This window comes from Ochotona princeps, chromosome 8 (assembly GCF_030435755.1).
Source record: "Ochotona princeps isolate mOchPri1 chromosome 8, mOchPri1.hap1, whole genome shotgun sequence".
NCBI lineage: Eukaryota > Metazoa > Chordata > Mammalia > Lagomorpha > Ochotonidae > Ochotona > Ochotona princeps.
Window position 1 is genome coordinate 4,625,823 of NC_080839.1, and position 26,087 is coordinate 4,651,909.

Sequence of the window (26,087 nt, forward strand, 5' to 3'; positions counted from 1 at the left end):
CGATCACAAACCACACTGGGCTGACACAGACATAGAGTGAAAAGGGAACCTTGTTCAGAAAAGCCACTGCACATGTTTGTGCTCACTCATTTGTCATAAACAGAGTCCCGAGTTACACGCACACAAGGCAGGAAGTAGTCTGTTCACAACTGGCCCTCGATCCCACCCTCAGCCAACTACTCTCCGAAAACCATTCACAGGAATACTTGCTCTAAGAGCCCTTCCCTAAGCCAACCCGTGGGCCACGTCCCACCCTGCTACACGCACACTGCAGCCTCGCAGCACCTGGGAAGCAGGTGGCACAGCTGGCTCAGCGGACTCTGCAGGATGGAAAACAGGGGCCCACAGAACAGGAGGGGCCGACTCCAGCCCATGTGCACACATGAGAGAGCTGCCGCCGGAACGGCCAGCACCCCGAAGCCACCCCATCGTGATCCAGGGCTTCCTCTGAAGCCACCCACTGCCCTCCTACTTCCAACGGGATGCTTGCCCAGAAGCCGGAGTCCAAGGTAAAGCCAAAAGTTGTGAACATTTACCAGCGACTTTCTATTAGCTCAAAATTAAACCTACACAGGTTCTGGCATCTGTCTCTCTCACGTGAATAACAAAACTGCCTACAGACAAGGAAGAATGTCCCTGCGCCGGCCAGTCCAATCTTTGCCTGGCAGGGTTCTCTGTTCTCGCTTGAATCTCCTCCTCTACTGAAACTCCAAGTGTATCAAACCAAGGATGAGGCCATCAGGAAACAAAGGAATGATCTGGAGTTCATTAGCAGACAGCCACTGCACGGAGCCACCCCATAGGAGCAATGGTCACAACAGAGGCCCCCTGAAGGCACATCTCAGACCTCATGGCTGAGGAAGCAGGTGGGGATCGGACTCGGGGCAGCACATCTCTGCCTGCGGGAAAGAAGAGTAAGAAGGGTCCAAACACTGACCACACACCAAGGGTTCTCCACTTGGAATACGTCTCAGCATCACCCAGGGAGCTCACCCCACTGGAAGGGTTACAGAACTACCCAGCTGAGGAGTCTGGAATAAGCGCAGAGCAGGTGTCAGGCATGTGCAGGACTGCACAAAGAACTCCACTACGTACACGCAATCCTCATGGAGACACCGTTTAAGTGACGTCAGTAACTACAGCAGAGAAACCTGACAGATACCACCTCAGGCAGGAGGCCAAGGTCAGCATCAACCATGACAATGTCAACAAAGGCGTCCCGATGACAAAATGAGGAGGCGGCTTTGGGCCCAGCGCCAGAGCCTAGTGGCTAAAATCCTAGCCTTGTATGCACCGGGATCCCATATGGACACTGGTTCTAATCCCAGCAGCCCCACTTCCCATCCAGCTCCCTGCTTGTGCCGGGGAAAGCAGTCGAAGATGGCCCAAAGCCTTGGGAGACTCAGAAGAGGTTCCTAGCTCCTGACTTCAGATTGGCTCAGCTCAGCCACTGTCACTTGGGGAGTGAATCATCGGATGGAAGATCTTCCTCTCTGTCTCTCCTCCTCTCTGTATATCTGACTTTGTAATAAAAATTTAGAAAAACTAGATCTTTTTAAAAAAGAAGGAGGCTTTACCTCTGTTGGTCTTCGTCCCCAAAACCCAATCTGAGAGTGAGAACATTTGGAAATGTTCAACTGCATGACAATATGCAAAACTCCTCAAGACCATCCAGGTCTTCAAAGGCAGGGCCCAGAGCAGCCAAGCATCTGTGAGGACCGATCCCTCCAGTACCAGAGGCAGAAATGGACACTGGGAACTCAGCTCCAAACAACAAAACCCCAAGCAAAATATACGGACTTCAGTTAACAAGAATGAAGCAGTATTACTTCATCTGTGCTGAGGACGCCATCACTGTGGCAGCGAGTGGGCCCCAGGTCTGCGGGGACGCGCTGGAGGGCCCCTCAAAGGTTTCTGTCCCTCCTACAGGCGAAGCACACACATCTGTCTACATCTGTCAAGCAGATACAGAATGTAACATGCTTTACTTGCCCCACCAACATCCGGCCCTCCGGAAGTTAGTCAAACACCTAGCACAGACACACGCACCTGCAGCTCAGCTGGACGCTGAGGCGTTACAAAGGCTGAGCCTGGCTAGCTCTCAAACAAGGACACCTTACTCTGTGAACCAGGAGATGCCAAATGGTAAACAACAAACCAAATTCTGTTCCCTTGAACGGAATCAACCGGTGAAATACACGTAGCGCCTTCTCTTCTACGGAAGGGCCAGGAACCTGCAGTGTTCATTCTAACTGTCAAAATGCCTCAAAAAAATGCCCATCTCAAGCTAAATTCTCATTATCCCCTCAAATTAAGTTCATGTGTAACCCTACGCATTAATTATAGTCTATCACCGATATGTGATAGCATATCACAAGACGTTTTACACTAAGCCACGTCATCAAAAGCTACAAGAAATGCACCCGGGGTTCACTGTGAAATACAGCACAAGTCACTAAGGATTCTATTTGTTTTTAATACTGCACCTCAATAATGTGCAGGTGCTAAGCTGTCCAAAAACAAGCACAGGCATCAGTCTACTTTTGGAAACGGCTGTGAAATAGCAGGCGAATGGCTACGAAAATGAACAGAAGCCAAGTTAAAACACTGCACTGAAAGAAACACATTCATAAGGAAGAAAAAAAAACTTTGTTTCAAAGGGAATTGTTCAAATTATACCATCTGTAGGATAAAAAGGGGGGAAAAAAACTATCTGGACAGGCGTGGTTTGCCGTACTCATTAGTAGCTAACCCCGCAGTAGTCGTCTGATTAAGCAGACCTTTCCAAGGGAGAAATGGGAAGGAAAAACATTATCAATAGAAACGGAAATGTCCCAGAGAGCTACCTGATGCCAGCACTCCACTAAAACACCCATTGGGAGTTGTGTTAATCATCTCTAGAGGTGAACTACAGAGGTGGTTGCTTGACACAGGGCTAGGACACCAGCCGGCGGCCCCCTGTATCCTTCACTGATGCGCCTGGGTCAGGGTCAGGGTCAGCGCCTCCTGCTAAGGTGTACCCTGGGAGGCAACAGGTGACAGCTCAAGTCCAGGGGGCCCCAGCACCCACCCAGGAGACCCAAATCAAGCTCCTGGCTCCCCGTTTGGACCTGTTCCAGCCCCAGCTGTTACAGATACCTGGAGGGTTCACCAATGGATGGGGGAAATTTCTTAACTCTCTCACTTCGACTAAAATATGAAATAATATTTACAAAAAGCAAGGAAGATGAACAACAAGTACGCAGAGTTTACAGTATCTGAAAACCACAGACCAACAAGGTGGCCCCAAAATCAAGCACTCTTCATGAGCAGAATGACCTCACCCTCATCCAGGTGCTGGAATAGCAGCTAGCAGCAAACCCGTGGGCAGGAAATCGGGCTCAGGCGTGCTGACGTAACTGGGCTGACGAATGGCAAGCAGGAATGTCTGTTCCAGGGACAAGTTCCCTCTCCAGGGGCTGCCTGTGGAGCCTGAAGCAAGAAAACACTAGCTTTTCCCTGGAATGCATGAGAAGAACGCTACCTGACCTTCAGGCAAGCAGGGGGAGGACTCCCCATATTCCCACGGCACCGTGCTCCACCATGCAGAGGTGGCCGGGAGACATCTTATGCACTTGTTAACGAAGATGAGAGTTGAAGCTGACCCTGTAAAACCCAGCCCTGGATTGGAGGCTCCATGAGCGTAGAACTTTGGCTCACCTTGGTATTCCCACTGCACCGGCACAGTGCCCAGCCCAAGGCGGGCACCAAAGGAGTACTCACTGAACAATTGCAAGGACAGCCGGGACAGGTCAGACCAGCACCAGCAATGCAGCTTCCCCAGCCCTCCCAAGCAGGACTCAGACCAAAGGAGCAGACACCGACACACTCACCGCTCAAGCTCATTCTCCACGGCTCTGAAGAATGAATCTGCAGCGCTGAACAAACCGCTCCACCCCGCCCCTTAACACAGAGGAGGACAGAGTAATACCTACTAACACCGGCGACAACCCCGCCTCCCACAGGACACACGGCAGAGGTCAGGTTCAACCCCATCAGTAGCAGAGCAAAACAACAACCATTCCTGTAGGGGGACATTGTGACCCTAGGCAGCCAGCGAGCACAGGATTACAGTTGATTGGACAATATTTGTATGATAAACAACTGAATGGATGTCTTGTGTGACTGATTGGATATCCTTTGCATGAGAACAACTGAATGGCTACCTTTTGTGTACCTGATGAGATATCATTTGTGTAAGAACAGTTGAGTGGGAAGTAATATACAAGGCAAAAGGACTTCCAAACTAAGGCATAGAAACAGTTGATGGTTCTGTTGATGAACTAAGTATCTCTACCCTAATCCTGTATGACCCTCAGCATATAAAGTCTGTTGCCCCTAATAAATTTTGGCTATTGATCATCAGTCAGTAGTCCACGCGTGTTATTTTCGGCTCCGTGCACCAAGTCCATCGCTGCAGGACAGCGACACATTCCTGCTAGCAGCTAAAATCTATACAGTTCAAAATGAGACGAGTGGTTAACAAAGTTCAGAGTGACACTGTCTTGAACCAGCTCCCGAAGATGCCACGCTCTCCGGGCTCCAAGAGTGCAGCACCCTGACACCACCTGACTCATGTCCCACAGGGCTGCCACTCACAGCAGAACCCTAAATCTCAAGAGACCCACACTCCTCTCTTCCTCAGAAGGCTGACTAGCCACAGAGGTCTCCCTCACCCCACCGCAGGCTGTAAGGAGTCAAAGGTTCCATACCACACAACTTCAAAACTGTCAGCCCCACCAGGAATCCCTCAGAGATGTTCTGAGCCATCTGAGCTACTCTGAGCCATCTCCACGGGAGGAAAGTCCAAACTTGAGCAAAGTGCTGATTCCGTGTTCCTCCTAGGAACAGAACAGGACGACCGGAGATAAGGAACCTCAGTCAAAAGACAGAGTAATTGACAGGAGATAATTCAAACAGATCATGATAAACCAAGAAAACAGCTCATTGGGAGCTGTCTCCATTCCTAGGCATATTCTGCTAAATCAAGAAAGAGCCTTATATTTACAAAGACAAAAAAAAAAGGAAAAAAAGACATCAACATCAGATTCCAGGCCGCCTAGTGGGCAGCTCTGCAGACGCCAGGAGCTGGGGACTAACAGCAAGTTAGCATAATCCTTTTTCTTTCCCCCCTGCACAGGGTCTAACTTGTGGCATTGTTGTCCTTTTTCTCCCTGAGAGTTGTAGGATGCAACAAAGGGGGGCAAAACACATTCAAAAGCTAATCGACGGGGCCGACTCCAAAGTTATCAGGCTGTATCCTGGACACTGTGGTAAGAACAAAAAAAAAAGGAATTTTTCCTCCTGACCAGCCGCTGTGAAATGGCTGGTGTAAGAACACAGGTGTCTTTGATTAGCTCCACCCTGGAAACCAAGTCCCTACCCCCTGACTTCCCCACTGGCGGGCTGTGACATTCAGGACAGGCACATGGAAAACCAAAGCAAAACGGGCACCACGTGCCTACACTAAAGAACAAATCAAGAAAGACTCGGTTACACCAAAGACCCACCCTTAACATCATCTAGCATGTATTCCCAGCTTATTAACATAAAAATGCTTCTCATGAAAAGGCAACAATGTGAAAGCACAGAGGTGTGCTGGGACAAAGCCGAGCAGCACTCACTGGTATCGGAGGTTCCTTAATACTGGCACGCCGGGTCAGGGCGTCTGTCCGGAGCGCTGCCCAGTGTGCTGCCGGATGCTCAGCCCGGGTGTGAGCCTCCTCCTCCTCCTCGTCGTCAGTAGCAACCTCCAGGCATGACAGCAATGTCCTCAGGCACAGGGTGTGTGGCACGGTGACTGAGACACAGGAAGTTCACCTGCAGAGCAGGTGATGCTCAACCGGCTGGATCCCAGCCACCCATGTGGAGGAGATCAGCTGAACTTCCAACTCGCAGGCGTTTGGGGAGTGTACCATCTGACCCTACGGGTGTCTGTCTCTCTTTTCAAATACATAATCTTTTAAAAATGCCTCCAGATAGACCTGGAGTGATAGCCTAGTGGCTAAATCCTCACTTTGCACACGCTGGATCTCATATGGGCGCGGGCTCGTATTCTGGCTGCTCCACTTCCTATCCAGCTCCCTGTTTGTGGACTGTGAGACCTGGAAGAAGCTCCAGGCTCCTGGCTCCAGAGCGGCTCAGCAGATGGAAGATCTTTCTCTCTGTATCGCCCCTGTGTAAATCTGCTTTCCAATAAAATTAAATTCATTTAAAAAAACACCAATATTAACAGTAAAATACCTCCAGACATTGCCAAATGTCCACATGGCCAAGCCTGTCCTAGGTTGAGAGCTACTAGTGGTGTGTGTGTGTGTGTGTGTGTGTGTGTACAAATCAGTAGCCTTGTGTGCAGCTTCAAATCTCAATTAAGCTTTTAAAAATATTAACCATGAAAAAGTGTACATAAAAGGCAAACTGTTCATACTTCCTAAACCAAATGTAACAGCAAATAAGCTCCAAAAATGGCAACACAGCAGGTATCAACATGCTGTGTGATGGCACAGACAGGGAGCCCTGATCACCCAGAAGCACTCACGCAAGCCGCAGCGGCTTGTCCTGGAAGGCAGGAGGCCGAGGGCCATCAGGTGCAAGGCAGGAAACGCGACTCTCCACCCACAGCTGATTAATCAGGCACGCCGACGCCGCCTTTGCTTCTCAGACAATAATGTCATCAAGGCCTGCGCGTCATCACCACCGGGACTTGATCCTGAACCGTACAGGTCAGATTCTCACAAGGAGGGCCATGAATGAGGAACTGGAGAGAGAAAGATGGCAACGCAGAAGGAAAAGTGTGCCTTCTGCATCCCAGATAGGTCCCAAGAAGATACTCCAGTTATAAAGGAGAAGATGCTGGAAGCACATGATGAGGACAGAAAACTCAGACCCCCAAAACACACAGGCCTGCCAAGCAGGAGCCTGGGCCAAACGAGTAAGTGGGAAAAAGCGAGGGGAGAACCAAAAGCAAGGAGTGAGCAGAAAGCAACGCTGGTGTTAGTCCATGCACGCAGCTTCTGCTGTTTCTTTAAAAAAAAAAAAACAAAAAAGCCTTGTGATGAAAATCCACTGTGCACCTCTATCAAGTTTCCTGAAACTGCTGCCAAAAGGATCCCTTGTTATTTCTCAGCCTTTTAAAAATACTCCAGCAGCATGTGGTTTTCGTGTCAATGTCCCTAAATTGACTTCCGTCACCCACAGCAGTAAGGGAAAAAGCTGTTTATCACCAGTGCTGACCACACACCCACACCCAAACCCACCCCACCACCACCAGCACCACCACCACCACACACACACACACAGACACACACACACACGTCAAAACTGGGATACCGCAGACGGTGCAATGGCTCAACTGGCTAGTCCTCCATCTGCAAGCACAGGCATTCCATCCAGGTTCATGTCTCAGCCACTCCATTTCGATCTAGCTCCCTGCTTGCCGCCTGGGAGAGCAGCTGAGCACAGCCCAAGGCCTTAGGACCATGCACCCACATGGGTGAAAGTTCCTGGCTCCCGGATTTGGGCTGGCTCAAGTCCAACACTGTAGCCATTTGAGAAGTGAACCAGTGGATGGAGGATCTTGCTCTCCAACTCTCCCTCTCTCTGTGAATCTGTCTTTCCAATAAAAACAAATAAATCTTTAAAAAGAGAGACACAGAGAGAGAGAAAAGAAAAACCCCTAGGATACCAGCTTTGTAGAATGATAGCCCCAAAAACCCAGAGCAGCAAGAAGGGGATAGCTACTGCCCTTCCATGGCCAGGCTCATCAGTGCATCACTGGAATACTTGCAGGGAACCTCCCTCTGCCACAGAATAGAGGCCTGGCTATCAGGGAGGAGTGACAGGGACAGAGGTGGACCTTGACCTTAGGGTGGCCTCAGGTACCCTCCTGAGCATCTCAGGAGGACCACCAGAGGACCTTCCAACACATCTCTCACTGGCTGCCCTGTCCCCTCCTCCCTGTCCCCCATCTCTGCGAGCATTGTTAAGCTTGACATGATAATATAATGACATGCATTAATGTTTGTGTTACTCATTTTGGAGCATATGAGCACTGGCCATGTACAAGGCTGCTCACTGCGCATCCATGCCCACCCAAGACACAGTCTACCTGAGACCCTGGCATTCACAAGCTTCTCCCACAAGATACAGACTCACCATGCATCCAGTCCCCTCTGCCCCAGGGAACAGCTGCCACACTTCTGAGGCCTCTGGGGCTCCCCAAACACGGAAGGCTAGTGGGAATAAGAACTCACTTCTACTCGTGGCCAGTCCCTCTCCTGAAGACCTTGCAGCTGCTGTCTTCGAAGAAGTCAAAGTTGCCACTTGGCTGCTTCTCTATTCTTCCAAGCCATCCCAAATGTCAGGAGAACACAAGGGAACAGGATCTGCTACATTCCATTCCAAGGTTGTTGGCAGGAGCCCATCTAGAGACTTGCCCCACTTCACTTGAACAACAGCATCTCATTAAGCAGCAGCTGAAAATGGCTCAAACCATCAAAAATATGGGCTGACTGGAACAGCGGAAAATCTTGCTTTGGGCCTCACTGAAGCTGAGACAGGGTGTGACCCGGACCACAGCACAGGTCTACACTTCAGTCCTGCAGGCCAGGCTGCGGGCAACTTGTTGTGCCAACCCCAGCAACACTAATCTGAAAATCCAAACTCTAAAATGCTCCGAAATCCAAAACGGATGTGACGTCACAAACAGAGAATTCCACACATGACCTCACATGATCCATTGCAGTCAAAATGCTGCTGCACTAAGAGTACTGTGAGTCACCTTCAGGCTGTGTATCCCAGGCACATGTGAAGCATCAACAACTGTCCCATGTTGCTTGAGTCCCCTCTTCACTGTGCACAGGAACTATTTCGAAATCTGAAATCCTAAACACTTCTGGAGCCACGGAGACTCATCACACACAACTGAGAAAGCTTTGCACTCAATGCAACTGCAAACCATCCCCTCCAGCAGCTGTTCCCAACATGGGAAGCCTGCCTCCACGCAGAACACCTGGGAACACATCAGTGAAGCAAGTCCCCAGGCTCCCCTCAGATCTCTGCCTCGGGTACCCCTGGTGAGGATTAGCTCTCCCAGGCCGGCCGAGACAGATCTCAAGATGGGAGGGCCTGAGAGTTAGAAAACCACCAGCTGAAGGGACACAACACTGGTGCCCAGGCAGGCTCTCAGGCAGTGCTCAAGCTACCCCTCCGTGACCAGGCACCCAGTAAGTCATCACTCATTCATCCTTCCAAAGCTCAGGGCAGCCTCCTCCACCGGGCTGATGAGAGGTCCCTGTACCCACGCTCCACTCCCTAGCAAGGTCCCCATCTATATTTCCCAAACTGGTGCACTGATCAATGAGCATGGCGCTGCTTTATGTATGTCCAGGTGCCTGTCAGTGATGGCATTGGGACCCAGGTCGTGAGTGAGGCGCACACTCAAAGCCAGGCAGTTGGCAATGTGAACTCAGATCTCCCACCAACAAGCTGCGGAGCTCAAGGCCAGTAAGCAGTGCCGCTTCTCCCTAGAGAACCAAGCCAGAGAGTAAGAATCCATGAGGTACTGCCACATGCAGCTGCTCAGTACAATAATTACTAGGTGCCTGGTTATGTGTGGACAGAAACGAACGATCGCTAAAAGGAAATGATTCCAATCTAGTCTTCTGTCCTTCCGGGTCAGAAATATGTTCAACATTCATGCCCAAGACAGTTCTTTCACCGGGGTAACTTAACCTGCAGAATCCCAAACACGTTTTTAACGTATCAGTATAATGTGCTTGTAAAAGGTGTTTTGATCACACATATTCATGTTTAACCAAACCGGACTTTTGTACTCTGAGTGCCTGCAATATTAGTGATAGAAACATGAGTGCCTGAAATCTACATAGTCTGGCCTTTTCCCAAGAAAGCACAATAAAAATGACCATTGCTGCTATTCAAAATCAGGGGTGGGGACCCTTGTTTCTGCCAAGGGCCATTTGGATATTTCTAACAACATTCACAGGCTATACAAATACAACGGTATCAAGTTAAACACTAGGCTGCCTATGTTGCCTTGGCAGGGTCCACCAACATAATTCTGCAGGGTCCGGACATTCCCCGCTATGTCATCTTGCGATCTCCAGTATGGAAAATATAGGATAAGTGAAGTTAAGGCGTAAGACATGAACAGAACAGCGCTGGCCAATGTGGAAGCCACTAGCCACATGTGGCTACCAGCCACTCAAAATCCAGCGAGAATGGAGCTGTGCTGTCAACATATACCACATGCTGGCTTGCAAGACAGAACATGAACTGTCCCATGAATCATGTTTTATACCTATTGCATAGATCTACCAAAGGGGCTTTTAAGAAGTCCATAGAAGTATATGACGAAAAACTGCACGAGAATTTCAAACGTTCGACATCAAAACAAACTCACCTTTTAACTGTATTTGTCCTTGAACTTTTAAGGCACATACATTTGGGGAATGTACATTACTACTCTAGTTTTTTACCGTGACTGCCAGAACACTTAAAACACATCTGCAGCTTGCATTCTGTTTCAGTGAGACACTCCTGCTTCTGACAAACCATCGTTTTCACAGACATTGCAGGGGAACCTTCCACATCCCAACACACACACAGTCTTTCCACCCCCCATGAAGGAGATCCAGGCTCACACACCATTCCACACACAAGTGTGGTTGTGTAACCATGGCCCTGTCATGAAAGACAACTGCGCCCTGATGGGGGCTGGCACTGTGGTATAGCAAATGAAGCTGCCACCTGCAACAGCGGCATCCAATCTGCATGCCAGTTCATGTCCCAGCTGGCTCTGCTTCTGATTCAGCCCCCTGCTAATGTCCCTGAGAAAGCAATGGAAGATGGCCGCAGTTCTCGGATCCCTGTCACAAATGTGGGAGACCCAGATGAAGCCCCTGGCTCCTGGCACCAGCCTGGTTCCTGGCTCCGGCCTGGCTCAACCCTGGCTGATATCTAGGATGGAAGATCTTTCTCTGTCTCTCCCTCTCTGTAATTCTGACTTTCAAGCAAATAAATCTTGAAATAAAATTTAAAAACCAAATTTAAAAACTGATGACGACTTTGGTCATTTTGCTCTCTCGGTTGGTCAGCGGCTGCTCAGTGCGCGGAACAGGCCACCCAGAAGCTCAGACCAGAGTCCAGGCTTGTAGGCCGTATCTGGCACACTGGGAATGTGGCGTAGCCACCGAAGGTAACAAAGCACCAATCAGGGCAAGTTGTGGCCAGACCCAAAAGCGAGGATGCAGCAAGCGCAAGGGATTGGCACTGGTGCCCAAATGAGAGTGAAAGAAGAGAGACTGATGGAAAGGGCCTTCAGGAGGAAGGCGCAGGAGAGGGGCGCATACGCTGGACTTGGAGGTGAGAGAAAATTTCAAGATGGCCACGTGAGGCCATGATGGGGTCAGGAGATGACAAGGAGGAAGGAGTTTTAGGTGCCAGTTCATATGACTGTATAAAGCTACAACCAGCCGACCACTGAATGAACAAGCACATGGGCAGCTGAGCAGTGGGTGGGCCAGGTGCCCACGGTGCCTGCCTCACGCAGCCATCCTGAAAAATGAATGCAAAGTGGCCTTAGTCAGAAACCGTTCTGCAGCCACACACCTCCCGAATTGGGGACAAGCTCCCCTATCCAGGAGAGCCACAAAGGGACCGCTGCTGTTCTGTCACAGCGACTGCAGAAGATCTCCCCTTCAAATCCCCCCCACACACCTCCAGCACTGCCCTTCTGCTTGGCTCTTCATCCAGAACCCCACTGTCCACACCTCTGATACCTGAGCAACACGTGAGCAAACAAACTAACCAACAAACATGCAAGCTCCCTCCCCCATCTCCCTAAGTGTCCTCACGTTTAGGTTGCCAGGCAAAGCTGAAGGGAAGCATCCAGGGACAGAATCCACACTAGATTCCCATCCTCCAACCCAGATTGAACCGCTCCAGGCTTCCCAAGGCCACACCATGGCTTCCTCCCTCACAGGAGGATGAACACTGTTCAGGATATTCTGCAACCCTCCCTAGCAGGGCTCTTCAACCACACACAGAGCCCAGATCCGGGTGAAGGTGGCCACAGGAGCTCATCAAATAGTCAGCCTTGGTTTAGAACGCACAGTTCCAGGCTGGCGTGGACTCAACCGGATCCCCCTAAACTCCGACACTGAGCGTCACACTAAAGGAAGATACTGTGCCTCGCTATACGCTTCTACCCAGTTCTCCTGCAGGTGCCAAAGCCCCATGGAGGCCACGGTTCCTCAGCTGAAGTGACAGCATTTGTGCATAAACCACACACATCCTCCTAGACACTTCAAAACCCTCCCTGGATCGTTTACAGCACCTAACAAAGCATAAACGCCATGTAAATAGCTGGTATGCTGTGTTATTTCTGGGATAATAAGAAAACGGTCTAGGCATTCAGTACAGAGGCAATTTTTACAACACTTTTTTCCAATCCACACCCGGTGGAGTCCTCAAGCTCAGAACCCACAAATCCAGCGGCCAACGGAACTTGAAACAGGGGCATTTCGGGGGATAGTGAAGGTTAGATGAGGACACAGACGTGAGGCCCCAATCCAGTGAGACACATCCTGAGAAGGAAAGACAGCCGTGACTTGCAGGCCGTGCAAGCAAGCAAACACAAGGCAGGAAGCAGGCCCTCCTGGCCGTGGCGACATTCCAGGGTGACTCCAGCTCACAGCCACCAGCACACAGGTGGAGCACAACAGCTCCTGCCTGCTCCTGCCAAAGAGACACCGCACGCTCCCACCAGGAGCCACACACATCCACAGCTCGGCCAAGGAGCGGTCAGCAGCACCCTGCTCCACCTACCGTCCAGGCCCTTCTGGGGTACCTCAACCGCTGCCTGACAAAGTTCTGGAATCCGCGGCCCTGAACCCTAGTCTCCCGATCCGGAAGGGAAAGCCAGAACCTGAAGTTGATCATGCACAGTATTGTGAGCACACTATGACCTGTCACAGGAGGTCACCTGTGGAATCTTCCATTTACGGTGCCATGTTGGTGCTCAACGTTTCAAATTTGAGAGCATTTCAGATTTCCAAGTTAGGATTACTCAGAGTGTAGTTAAAATCCTGCAAGTACCTGAGGCTATTTCTTTTTTAAAAAATACCACACAGAAAGGAAAGAGGAGAGGGCGAGCACTAACCTTAGCAAACCAGAGTGACCAAGGTGTATCCAGAACTTCCGGTTCTGGTTGACACGGATAGGTAAGGAAAACATCCGGGCAGCCCACCGACAGTTACACAGTTGTATTCATTGCTCTGGGTTTAAGTCTAGCTTACAAGCTCCAAATAAATCATGTGACAAAACATAGCAAATGACAAGACCGAGATGAGATTGTCCCACTTTCTGGACACACTGGGGACAAAGCCATGCACAGGTTGACAGAGAGGTACAAGGATTCTAGAATTCTCTTATGACCAAAATCTCCAGGGGAACCCACAGCCCCCTTGCCCACAGGCTCGGAACTCAATCGTCAGGGACTCAGTATTTGCTGCATGGACACTAAGAGGCAACATCCCGCTGCCCTCCAGGGGCCTTGGACTATGTTTAAAACACCATGAGCACACAGAAAACAGAAGGCTAGGGCCCTAGCGACTCCAAGGAAGGGCATCATGGAGGCTGCTGGCCAGAAGTGGCCAAGAAAAGCCTCAGAAAATGTCCCTGGCACTGGGGACACCCAGAGACCCAGCCCAGAGGGAATGGGTGGCTGAGCGGGGACAAGGACACTTCAAACAAAGGCACTTCTGCACCGTGTGGCTTTAAGGCCCAATTCCTGATGCAAAAACACAGGTGTCTGTATGTGTGCATGTCCCTGCGTTAGGCAGAGGTATAATTTGCTATTGTTGATTTACCTCCAGAAATAAGCATGCTCAAAGTGAAATACAGGAAAGGAAGGGAAGTCAGAATGTTTAAAACCATGTGGATAAAGTGGTTTAAGAAGCTGAGCAACTAGGCCCAGCACGAAGGCTCAGTCCTCACCTTGCACACACCAGGTTCCCATATGAGTGCCAGTTCATATCCCAGATGCTCCACTTCCCATCCAGCTCCCTGCTTGTGGTCTGGGGAACCAGTGGAAGATGGCCCAAAGCCTTGGGGCCCTGCACCTGTGCGGGAGACCCTGGCTCCTGGCTTCAGATCGGCTCAGCTCTGGCAGTTGCAGCCACTTGGGGAGTGAACCACCAGAGAGATCTTTCTGTCTCCACTCTGTACATCTGCCTTGCCAATAAAAAATAATAATCACAATAGTAATTAATAAAATTTGAGCAACTATTTTGACTTTAGCTGTCATCTTCCGGTAACCTGATCAAGGTGGTCTTGACCTCCTTAGCTGCCTAACTCAGGCATCCCACAACACTCGAGTCATTTATTTAGCTTTAGCTAAGGCTCTCTGAGAAAGACCCGAGAATGCGGACAAACAATGTGTTTTCACGATCTGCAGTCCCTCTGGCTGAGAAAATGAACTTCCTGTGCCTCTGGGAGCAGTTGCGGGGAGTTTTCCAGTAAGCTTCCCAGTTTTCTGAAACATGGCTCACCACCCCGCCCTACAGCTCCAGCAAGCAAAGTTGAGACTGTCCGACAGCAAGCCTCTGCGTTCCTGCTGGAGAACCACCCACACAGGCCCTCACTCCCCAGCGTGCCACAAGGGGCCGGAGCCCTAAGAAGCAGGTGTACCTTTCAGCCCCAGAGCCTGGTCTTGCCAGGAAAACAAAGCTAACGCAAGGGACAGGGAGAGGCAGCCCAGGTCACTGCATGCAATCAGATGGCTTCTGCTATTTTAAAAGGTTATCCAGAGGTTTCCGATATATTTACTGTGGACGATAGTTACACATCCCCAGCACCGTGTACATCAGAACTGGCTGTCAGTTGGAAGAGCCTAATTGTCCCCAAAGTAAATGGCAGAGGCTGGAAATACGGTAAAAGACCAACGGGGCGGGACAAGGAAGTCTTAAATACACAGCACAAAACTCAAAGCCCGAAAGCTGACCACAGCTACCTGAAATGCACCTTCCACTTAAAAAAAAAAAAAAAAAGGAAAAGCAGCCAGCATCTCCGCACGTGGATGTGAGGCCACCAGCCTCCTCAGTGGTGGCTGGCCACTCAACTTGGTCTTGTGCTTCAGGATCATGGCCACAGCAGAGCCCAGGCCAGCAAACACTGCAGGGCAGGGAGCTCTCCAGGAGGCCGCCACGACCAGCGGTGCATGGAAACTGAGGTTTGCCAAGCCCGCAGAGAGAACCATCCCTGTGTGCAGCGCTGGGTGGGCAAGGACACCAGCCCCTCCTAGGGAAAGCCCTTCTCTCCCACACCCACAGCCTCCAGCATTCCTTCTTGGCCTGCACACCACACACAGCCTGGAATCCTACTGTGAACTCACCCTTAATCTAGGAACACGTGGCCAGCAAACCCAAAGGAATGTTCGGAAACTCATATCTGTTTTGATAAGTTAAAGCAACCCAGGTGAATTTCATTTTCCCTTGCTTCCAGGGACCTGAAAAAGCTCTGTAGAGAACTCCACGAGAGGCGGTAGCAGCAGCAAACAGGTACCTTGATCTACACAAAAATCCCTCCAGAGCTCCCAGGGCTGGGTGTGGACCAGGAAGGGACTCCTACCTGCGGGTCCGGCAAGCCACGCCCACCGCCCGCTGGGGTGGTTTCTTCCCCGGTCACCGCAAGAACAGGCCTAGCAGGCAAGTCAGTCCCTTCCAACCCAGCCTCGGGCCGGCTCACCCCATTATGCAAATACAAACTTAAATCTGAGCCTTAGACCTGTTGGCAGAATAAACAAAGCCAAATAGCCACCAACAGTCGGAAGGGGCCCCGCGGTGGATTCAGTACTGCGCCCTCCCCCGCGCATCGTCCCTGAAGCCCCTTGTTAACAGGGTAGTTTAAGGCAGGTACCAGTTGTCCTACAGCCCAAGATAACCCGGCACCACCGACAACCCTTCCAAGGCAGTCGTCATTGTGCACAAAGTAGCGCGTCTTGGCAATTTCAGTCCCTCCTCTCGGTGTCAAGCCGGCTGCACCCATCACAGAGCCACAGTCGGCGCCTTGGAAACCTCACAGGGAGAATTTCCAGGACGACTTGGTGGTTAACAGGGCCCTGAAGAAACCGAGAGGGCAGAGCGATCCGGAAAAACTTTGCTTCCAGGTGGCCTTACGGGAGTCTGGGAGAATCTGGGGCAGAACGCAGAGTCTGTAACCGGCACAAAAGCAACCTTCGCCGGGGCGAAAACCTCCTCCATGCGATGTGACAGCAGCTTTGTGCGGGATCCAAAGATAGTTCCAATAAACACGGGGAAGTTTTCCCAGTTCATTGAGGCCCTCCCGCGCGTTCCTGCGTGGGGGGGACCCCCAAGATCCGACGATTCTGTCCGAGCGACCGCGGTCACCGCTCGGTCCCACGCCGGCCCGGGGCTCTGCGCCCGCCGCCGTCCCGCAGGCCGGACACTGCCCTGCGCACCGGGGATGGTCCCGTTCCCGGGCCCCACCGCCGTACCCGAGCCCGCGGTGGCTGCCCCTACCCCCACGGCCGCCACACGGGGAAGTGGGGCCCGAAAAGGTGAGCAGAAAGGTGTGGAGGCTGGAGGTGCCGAGCAGTCCTTAGCTGGGATGGCGGTGGGGGTGGGGGCGCTCAGGCCGCGCTGGGGCCGAAGGCACCCACGGAGCGCAGGGGGGCCCCGTTCCCGGAGCCTCTTGCAGGGCGCGTCCGGCCCGCGAGCGTGCGCCCCGCCGCGCTCCCAACTCCACCACCGAAGAGATCCAAGTTTGCGGCCCCCCGGCCCGCACCACTTACCTCGCCGAGGCCGGAGGGCAGAGGCGCGGGTCCCGGGGCGGCGGCCGCGCTGCGCCCGCTCAGGCGCCGCTCTTTGTCTGCGCCGTTCCCTCCTCTTGCCGCCGGGCGGACCCCACCGGCCCGGGCGCCGCGAGCCCTCCCCACCCGCCCGCCGCCCGTTCGGCCGCGCCGCTTCGGCCTGACGATCCCTGGCGGCGGCGGCGGCGGTGGCGGTGGCGGAGACCCTCCCCCGGCGCGCAACGCCCGCCTCCTCCGCGCTCTTCCTCGTCCGCCCGCGCTCCTCCCCGGCCGCGCCGTGACGCCGCCCAGGGGCCGGCCCAGGCCCGCGCGCGCCCCGGGCGGGGGCCCGAGCCCCACCGGGGAGCGCCCCCCGGGCGACGCCGAGCACGGCCGCGCGGCCCCGGAACGCCCACCCCCCACCCCCGCCGCCGGAGTGGCCCGGGGCCGGAGAATGCGGCGCTCGGGGGAGAGCGAGGCAGGAGAGGGCCGGGCGCCGAGCTCTGGGAAGGGTCCCCGCGCCCCAAAAGTGCGGGCGCGGGAGAGTGGGGGTGGGGTGGGGTGGAAACGGCGGTGCAAATGCGAACAGCAGCTTCCAGCTTGGGATGATGGCCGGGTGGGCTTCGGGTGCTCTTTTTTGTTTGTTTAATTTTCTTTGCACCACGCGCCGGCGGGGAGGCGATCGCCCCCTTTCCGGAAGCATTCCCACGGCACTCTAGCCAAAGCAGGCCTGTTGTGCATTAAAAAAAAAAAAGTGACTTACATTAAAATGCCACTTCCTCCCTAGGATTGCTTGTGGGCATTTTTTATTTATTTGCCTTGCATCTATTTACTTTCCCAACCAGACACGTTTTTATTCCACAATTCCCTGTCGGAGGCACTTCCTACGAAAGGGGGTGGGGTGGGGAAGGAGCGGAAACCCGACCTCTGCTGCCTTCCAGGCCAGCCGGCTCCTAAGGCTGGGATTCACATTGCTGGAGCCCAGTAAGGAGCCGCCTGTACCAGGGTCCTGGCAGAAGTGGTACTGAGGGGGTGGCTCAGAGCAGCTCACCCAGCCTCACCCGCCCCGGGTTTGTAAAGAAACTTGGACAATGAAAACCCGCGAAGGGGGCGGGCAACCCGAGAGCGAGTACACCAGAACAGGCATCCGGATGTCTTTTCTTGGGTTCCCAGAAGACATCCATCCTGATGGATGTCTGAAGCCCCCGTGGGATAGCCCACCTCTGTGTCGGGGAGAGTCTTTCCCCAGTTTCTGGCATCTCATCTTCAGGAAGGCAGTAACATTTCACCCCGGGTGGCATGGTGATGTTCTTGGATTCACTCCATCTCAAGTGCCCTAGAGTGGGTAACCAGTCACCGCAGCCCCTCACCCGTGGCTGGCTGGGACTGTGAACTTCCTGAGCCATGGAATCGAACACAGAGATTTCTTCACTTTTCGCAAGAGTGTGCAATAGGCAGATAATGTTGACCCTGCTACAGAAGCCGGTGCAGGCCCTGGCAGGTGCTCACTGGAATAGCTCAGTAGGTGGAGGGAAGCAGGAGTCAAGACCTTGAGCAGAGATTCAGTGCAAGGTCTGGGGAATCAGGGCTGAGCTGAGATCCCGTGCAAGGTCTGGGGAATCAGGGCTGAGCAGAGATCCCGTGCAAGGTCTGGGGAATCAGGGCTGAGCTGAGATCCCGTGCAAGGTCTGGGGAATCAGGGCTGAGCAGAGATCCCGTGCAAGGTCTGGGGAAACAGAGCCGTCTCTATGTTTTGACTCCCGGGGAAGCAGCTGCCTGGGTTCACTCCTTTGGTGCAAGCCTCATTGTATGAATATCTAGTTTTACCATGAGGAATTCTAGACAGTGGCCTCGTACAAATTGCCATGAGCTTTCTCCAAATAGGCCCAAACTTTCACAGGTTTGTAGACTTTGAGTGGTGGTTCTCTTTTTTTTCCTGTGATTCCGTGCAAGGCCCACTGATGCCACTCTCTAACCCTAACAAACCTTTTCCCTGCCCATATCCTGCAGGGTCTTCTGAAACATGTGACATGTCTGTCTCCTGACACACCATCACATTTTCATTTATCCCAGATGATTGACTTGAATCCTGCCGCCTTCTACCCGGCCCATCTTTTCTCCCTGTAGAAAGTCCATTGTCATTTCAATTTTAGTTTATACACAACATATAACATATATAACATAACATGTTATACATAACATCATATCATCTTAAATTAAGGCAAACATGTGGTATTTAACCTTTTGGGATTGGCTCATTTCCCTTAGCATTATGGTTTCCAGTTTGGCCCATTTGGCCACAAAGAACTGCATTTTGTTTTTTTTAATAGCTGAGTAGTATTCCATGGAGTAGATGAACCATAGCTTTCTTATCCAATCCTCTGTTGATGGGCATTTTGGTTGCTTCCATGTTTTTGCAATTACTGATTGTGCTGCTATGAACATAGGAGTGCATGTTGGTTTCTCATAAAACAAGTGTTGGAGCTTTTAATTGATCAGGATGATATTCTGCTGGCTCTGTCTTCAGACCAGAGAGGGTATACCTAAGAAGCCGTTGAACTTGACTGGACAATAAGATGCTGGACTCTGTGTTTGGTATATGCTTGCAATGGGGGAATCTCAACTGAACTTGAACTGTGGTTATGCAACAAGGTGGAGGAATCCACCATGGTGGGAGGGTTTGGGGAGGGGTGGGGAGAACCCAAGTACCTATGAAACTGTGTCACATAATACAATGTAATTAATGAATTAAAAATAATAAAGAAAGAAAAAAAGAAAGTCCATTGTCTTTGTGGCCTCCAGCAGTGACAACCTCAGAGCAAGTGAGATTTTCATCTGATATATACTCCTCTTAGTTTGACTATCCAGTCTATATTCCAAGGCTTAATGCTTACCACAGAATGTATTTCTCTTTATTCTTTGCTTGAAAGACAGAGCCGTCCTCCCTCTGCTGCTCCCCTCCCCAGATGCCTGCAAGGGCCAGGACTTGGCTGGGAATGGGGATCCCAGCAGGACCTCCCATGGGGGTGGCAGGAATCAAAGTAGCAGAAGCACCATCACCTGCAACCCTGTAGGGTGCCCATGGGCACTAGGCTGGATTCAAAACAGAGGAGCTGGGACCCAAACCAGGCACTCCCATTTAAGACGTGGGACTGATCTACAAGCCACAACTGAACTGCTGGTCCAAACTGCTGGGCTGTGACCAGTGAACTCGTAGCTCTGCAACTCTATGGAGCTCATTTCTATCAGGTCACCACCATCAGAAGAAAACCCATCTGCTTTCCAAACCAACTCCTCCACAGTCTCAGACATGGCCTAGTGTTCTCCAGGCACTCTTTTTCTCCCTAGAGAATCTCACTGCCACCCGGACAGCTTCCTGCTACTTCTCCCAAAGTCTCCCCAAGGGGAAAGCATAAAGGACAGACAGTAGCTAACCCAATGGGAACCCCTTTCAACCTGCCCCAGTGATCCCTTCCTTCCAACTGTCTCACGTGTTTGCATCCCCCACTTCCTGCTGGATGCCCATGTCATCCTAACTGTCCTAAACATGGCCGCTATCTGCCCCGTCCCTCACTCAAGACCTTCCTGTGGCTCCTCATCACCCACCCCAGTCCTCCCAAAAGTCCAGCTTTGAACATTTGGTCCGAGAGAGCCTGGGCAAGTTTAGTCCTTGGAGGTGTGCATTAGCTTCCAGGGACATCTTCTGCTAAGGATTTCTATGCAGATAACTTAAAACAGCACTAATACCTCCAAGTTTCTGAAGGCCAGGAATGTGACATTGGGGTGTGGGCTTCACTCCCCATGGCCTCCGGAGGTGTGTGGGGGGTGATCCTTCCTCTTGCAGCTTCCAGTCGCTCCAGGCATGCCTTGGGTTGGGGCTGTGTCATCAGCGTCTCTTCCTTCACACCCCTGGTCCCTGTTTCCTTTCTCTCTTTTTATCTGCCATGGACTGGACAGCCCACCCTAATCCATGGTGCCTCACCCAGCAGCCTAGAAAATCAGGTGACAGTCACAGGTTCTGGATGAACAACTCACCATAGGGCCCAACGTGAGGAGACGTCTCTGCAACCTCTGCTTTATCTGCAAATGCATGTGGGTGTCTTCATGCTACTCCCTTAGAGTCTGGCTTATGATTAAGCGTTAAGTCTTAGAAGCACAGTGCACTCCTTTGCCTGAAATTGCAACAGCCTTAGCCGTATGATCTCTCTTCCAAAGGCCTCTCCACCTCAGTCCCATTATAGCCCTTTGTTCTATCACCCTGCTGTCACCACCATGCTTCAATGAGTCATACTCACTTCCACCTGCTGGCCCTTCCCCCTCCTTCAGAGCTCTGTCTGGCCCCTCGCTGGCAGCACAGGGCCAGGTGGAGGCTTTTTCCCTTTGCTGACCTCAGAAGCTCCACGCCAACCCAAAAACCTGTGATTGGGGTCACTTGAACCCAGAATTCTCAGACACTAAAGTTTCACTTGGGGTCTGCAGGGGATTGATTCCAAGGTACATCTTGGATACCAGCATCTGAGTCCTTTCTGTAGCTGGTGGTTCAGGCTTTGCATATGCCCAGTACCTTCCATCATCTCCAGAAGGCATCCAAGACCTGGCATCATGCAAATGCCCTGTAAATAGTTATCATACCGGATTGTGTAGGGAAGCGACGAGGGAAAATGTCTGTAGCTTTTTAGCATAGACACCGTGTGCTTTCTGTGGTTAGTTGAATGAGTGAAGGCAGCACCTGTGAACAAAAAGGGACAACTCTCCTGCAGAGAGCAGCCAGAATGAGACGAAAGCATGTCACTGCATTTGGGCTATGTGGTTGGCACGTGATAAACACTCACGTGCAATTCAGGAAAGCCTACCTCATGTATTTCTTTGTGAAAGGCCTTGAAAGAGTCAAGATTCATGAATTTGGCACATACACTCAAGGCAGCCTAGCGTTCAGAAGAGCAGGTGGAACTTTGGTACAAAATTAGTTCAAAAGGAGTTGAGAGGAAATATGCAAAAAGAAGGTAGAGCCAGTGCTTGGATAACTATAATGTCAAACTTTTAAGCAGCAATCAATAAAGGTTTCAGGCTTCCTAAAAGGCAGTAGTATTAGACCGGAGGCCACTGTGCTGCTGAGTGGCGTTCCTGGGACTGGCAACAAACCCCTCTCACTCAAGACTTAGGAAACAGGTCATGATGTCAGGAAAAATCCATTGCCATGACTGAAGGGTTCCAGTAGCAACACTTAACCTTGGCTCTTCCATTTTCTGCTTCCTGCCAGCTGCTAAATATCCTTCCAGAAATTCTCCCCTTCTGCTTAAGGTAGCCAGAGGCACTTCTTTGTCTTACAACTTAAAACCCTGAATGACACAAAAAAGTAAGATTTCTGAAAGCAGGAGACAGGTAAGGAAGGAAATTCCTAGTGGAGGGAGCTTACAGCTCAGAGGTCAAAGGAAGCAGGCAAGGGCTGTTTGCATAAATGGAGCTAAGGATGCTGGGAGAGGACCCTGAGCAGATGCAGCCGTTAAACATGGCCATGATCTGACTCAGACTGGGGTCTGGACAACTCATTTGGTATCTGTGCCTAAGAATGTCTGAATTTGGAAGAGCAAGCCTCAGTTTGTGTTACCTAAAGAGGTAATAACCCAGATAGGGTAGAGATAGGCTAGCAATCCAGAACAGATGGGGAAGTGGTACAGGAAAGATAGAGGGGGAGGGCCCAGAAGGCACAGGCAGCTGACTGAATGTGGGGGTACCCACGAGACTGGGAGGCTGGTATATGTAGACCCTGACAGCTTGGGTGTCCAGCAGAGCATGTTGCCAATAGCAGAAACAGGCATTGAGGGCTGAGCAGTTCTTGGTACATTCTCTGATTGTATGATCATTTATTGCCAGCTTAATAGACAAAGAGGCTGGACAGAAGACACAGAAATGAACATGTCACAGTTGCTGGCTCTTGAGCGACTTTTGGCTATGAAAGGAGTGATTATGGCTGCCAAGATTCCAAAGGGTTCCATGCCCATCTGAGTGTGGACATGAACACCCGGAGGGCAGCCTCCAAGTCTGGTTCCATGTACGTCCTGAGAACCAGTCCTGTCTACCCAGAACAGAGCAGGTACTTCCCAGACGCTTCATGGTGGATGGAGATCCTACACCCTAAGAGTTTGCAGAAGAGGACAGAGGACTAGGAGTCTTCCTGAGAACGCTGTATGGACTCACTGTACTCATTTCAGGACAAAGTGCCGAGGCACGTGTAGGTTTCCATGTTTCATTTTATCTGCACAGAGGGACGAATAGTCCAATTAGTCTGATTAACGTAGCCATTGGTTTCCACCCAGACTTCTAAGAAACTCCTCCCGGGCTCTTCAGATTCAAGAGAGGCAAGCTGGAAACCTAGGGACCTCTCCTTTCCATGAGTGACAGCATTTTTTTTTCTAATCGTGAATACAGACGTGGACCTGTGATTTAGAGGTTTAGAAGTTCACTTGCCACCATGGGGTGCCTACATCCCATCTTGGATCACCTGACCGGATTCCTGGTTCTTCTGCTTCCAATACACGTCCTGTTATGTGTAGCAGGGGATGACGGCTCAACTTCTTATCTTCCCACCAAGATGGGAGGCTGAGATAAAGTTTTGGGTTCCTAGTTCGGGCCTGGGCTGTTGCAGACATTTGGAGGTGGAACCAGGGGAAGAGTGATCTCTCTATCTCTTTCTCTCTCTCTCAAATAAAATGAAAATACATTTTCAGTGTGGAGGAAAGATCTCTTCCCATGAATGCAGAATGGAAGGCACAAATATTTCCTCTCTACCACCTTTCCTTCCCAACCCATTTAGCCCGTAAACATGTTCTACATGTATCTGTGGTCGCCTCACCTTTTAAATAAGCTTAAAATAAAAAAAGGGGAGGGCCGACCTGGTAGCCTAGCGACTAGGGTCCTCACCTTGAAAGCACCGGGATCCCAAATGAGCACCAGTTCTAGTCTCGGCATCCCCACTTCCCATCCAGCTCCCTGCTTGTGGCCTGGGAAGGCAGTTGAGGATGGCTCAAAGCCTGGACTGTGCACCTGCATAGGAGACCCAGAAGAGGCTCCTGGCTCCTGGCTTCAGATCAGCACAGCTCCAGCCATTGTGGCCACTTGGGGAATAATCAACGGACAGAGGATCTTCCTCTCTGTCTCTCCTTCTCTCTGTATATCTGACTTTCCAACAAAAATAAATAAATCTTAAAAAAAAAAAAAGAAAAGGGATGTGCATGAACTTAAATACTAACAAACCCATTAGCATCAATTTGTCAAAGAATGTTGATTCTGGTGGAAAACACAGCGCACAATAACCTTGGAACTTGAAGGCTGCTTTCTCTAAAAAATAAAAATGACCAAACTTCAAATTGTTTCTGATTGTGAGTAGCAAGGCAGAATTAATTCAGATAGGCACAATCTTACGAGAGCTCCATAACATTAGAAAATCTAAGAGGATTTTACTCAAATTTCCATTTTGAAATCTGCCTGTAGGTGAACATCACATATGAGCCATTTCTGTTAGCTACAATAAACCCTCAATTAATCAGAATGCCTCAGGAAGGAGCTCTTCTGCTGAATTAAATTTCCATGTTGGTTGGGGATTAACCAGAAAGCCCCTTCAGCTGGAGCATACATTAAAAAGTTTTCAAAAATAATTTCTTTGCAAGCTGATAGGGTGTCTTAGAAAGCCCAGTATCCGGAGTGTGTGAAATGAGTCTTTTTTGATGTTGGGGTGCCTTGTAATGGCTCTCTCATCATTTGGCACGTGCTGAGTGGTGGGTTAGGTGGACTTTGTCCTAAGTCCCAGCCATATACTGAAACTGTTTTGTAAAGAATTCATAAAATTCACTGGTTTTCTCACCCTATTTTCCCCAAAAAGTTCAGTGCTGAGAAGGGAGATTTCCGTTGAATGACGCCTCCAATTTCTCAGTGTCTAGTTGGTCAACAGTCGCATGCATATTTTAAAAGGGAAAGTCTTTAAATGATGAAACAATTCCCAGCTTGAGCACGGGTGACTAGAAAGGTGCTTTTATAGATGGCTTTTCTCTGTAAGCGAGAGGTGAGTTCATCTGGTGGTACTTGCAGATCTTACAGCTGCTGGGATGCGACCCCTCTTGCGCTATGTGTGTGTGTACCTGCTCAGAAGAGCTTTCATCTGGAAATTTGTTGGAAAATTTCCACGTGAGATTCAGCTCTGTTCAAGGAATGATCCTATGTTGTTTAATAAAAGCCAGTGTTCTGGGAGACCCTCCCTGCCAAAACACATTCTCCACTCAGCGCTCAAACAGCTCTTACCTTGGAGCTGTCTCATTCCCCGGACCTCTGCTTGCTCTCTCAGCCCCAAACATCTTGTTTCCCACTGATTCATGTCTATGTGATTTTCCAAGATGGCAAACCAGTTAAGGACAAAAAAGGACTTTTTTTTGAGATTTTCAAAGTATCTCGCTGACACTGCACACAAAACTTTCAGTGAAGAATATTCTTTTTTTTTAAAGATTTTTTTTTAAATTTTTATTACAAAGTCAAATATACAGAGAGGAGGAGAGACAGAGAGGAAGATCTTCCATCCGATGATTCACTCCCCAAGTGAGCCGCAACGGGCCGATGCGCGCCGATCCGATGCCAGGAACCAGGAATCTCTTCCGGGTCTCCCACGCGGGTGCAGGGTCCCAAAGCATTGGGCCATCCTCAACTGCTTTCCCAGGCCACAAGGAGGGAGCTGGATGGGAAGTGGAGCTGCAGGAATTAGAACCGGCGCCCATATGGGATCCCGGGGCTTCCAAGGAGAGGACTTTAGCCGCTAGGCCATGCCGCTGGGCCCGAAGAATATTCTTTTAAAAGAAAGTTGTAGGATAAAAATGAACGGTTCATAGATATTATCTTAATGTGCATGTTTATCTATGTCCTTTGGGTTGAGTACCTCTAATCTGAGAATCCAAGATCCAAAGCTGTTTTGAGGACTACATGGAATGACAGTGGAAAATTCCACACCTGGCTTCATGTGGCAGGCACTTCATTGCTCTGGCACCCTAAATACATTATATACAATTGCCTTCAGCTTGTATACATCAGATGTATAGGAAATGTGAATGACACCTCATTATGAATACACAAAAGTCCCAAAATCTGAAATATTACCCTCCCCAAGCATTTCAGCCTGTAATGTGGTTGTTATTAACACTCCACTTGCTAATAGCTGTCATTGATGGTGTCCTTTTTT

General features: G+C 50.7%; 1 protein-coding gene across 3 annotated transcripts in view; it reads right to left on the minus strand.

Annotated features, from left to right (window-relative positions):
• NCK2 (NCK adaptor protein 2) overlaps nucleotides 1-17,067 on the minus strand; it is a 154,217-nt gene extending 137,150 nt beyond the window's left edge. For 2 of the 3 annotated variants that reach the window (XM_058667449.1, XM_058667448.1), the window contains exon 1: nucleotides 16,871-17,067. The gene's annotated coding sequence lies outside the window, so the exon portion shown is untranslated. The remainder of the gene's footprint in view (nucleotides 1-16,870) is intronic. The other variant, XM_058667450.1, reaches the window with a different exon arrangement.
• Nucleotides 17,068-26,087: the final 9,020 nt, after the last annotated feature.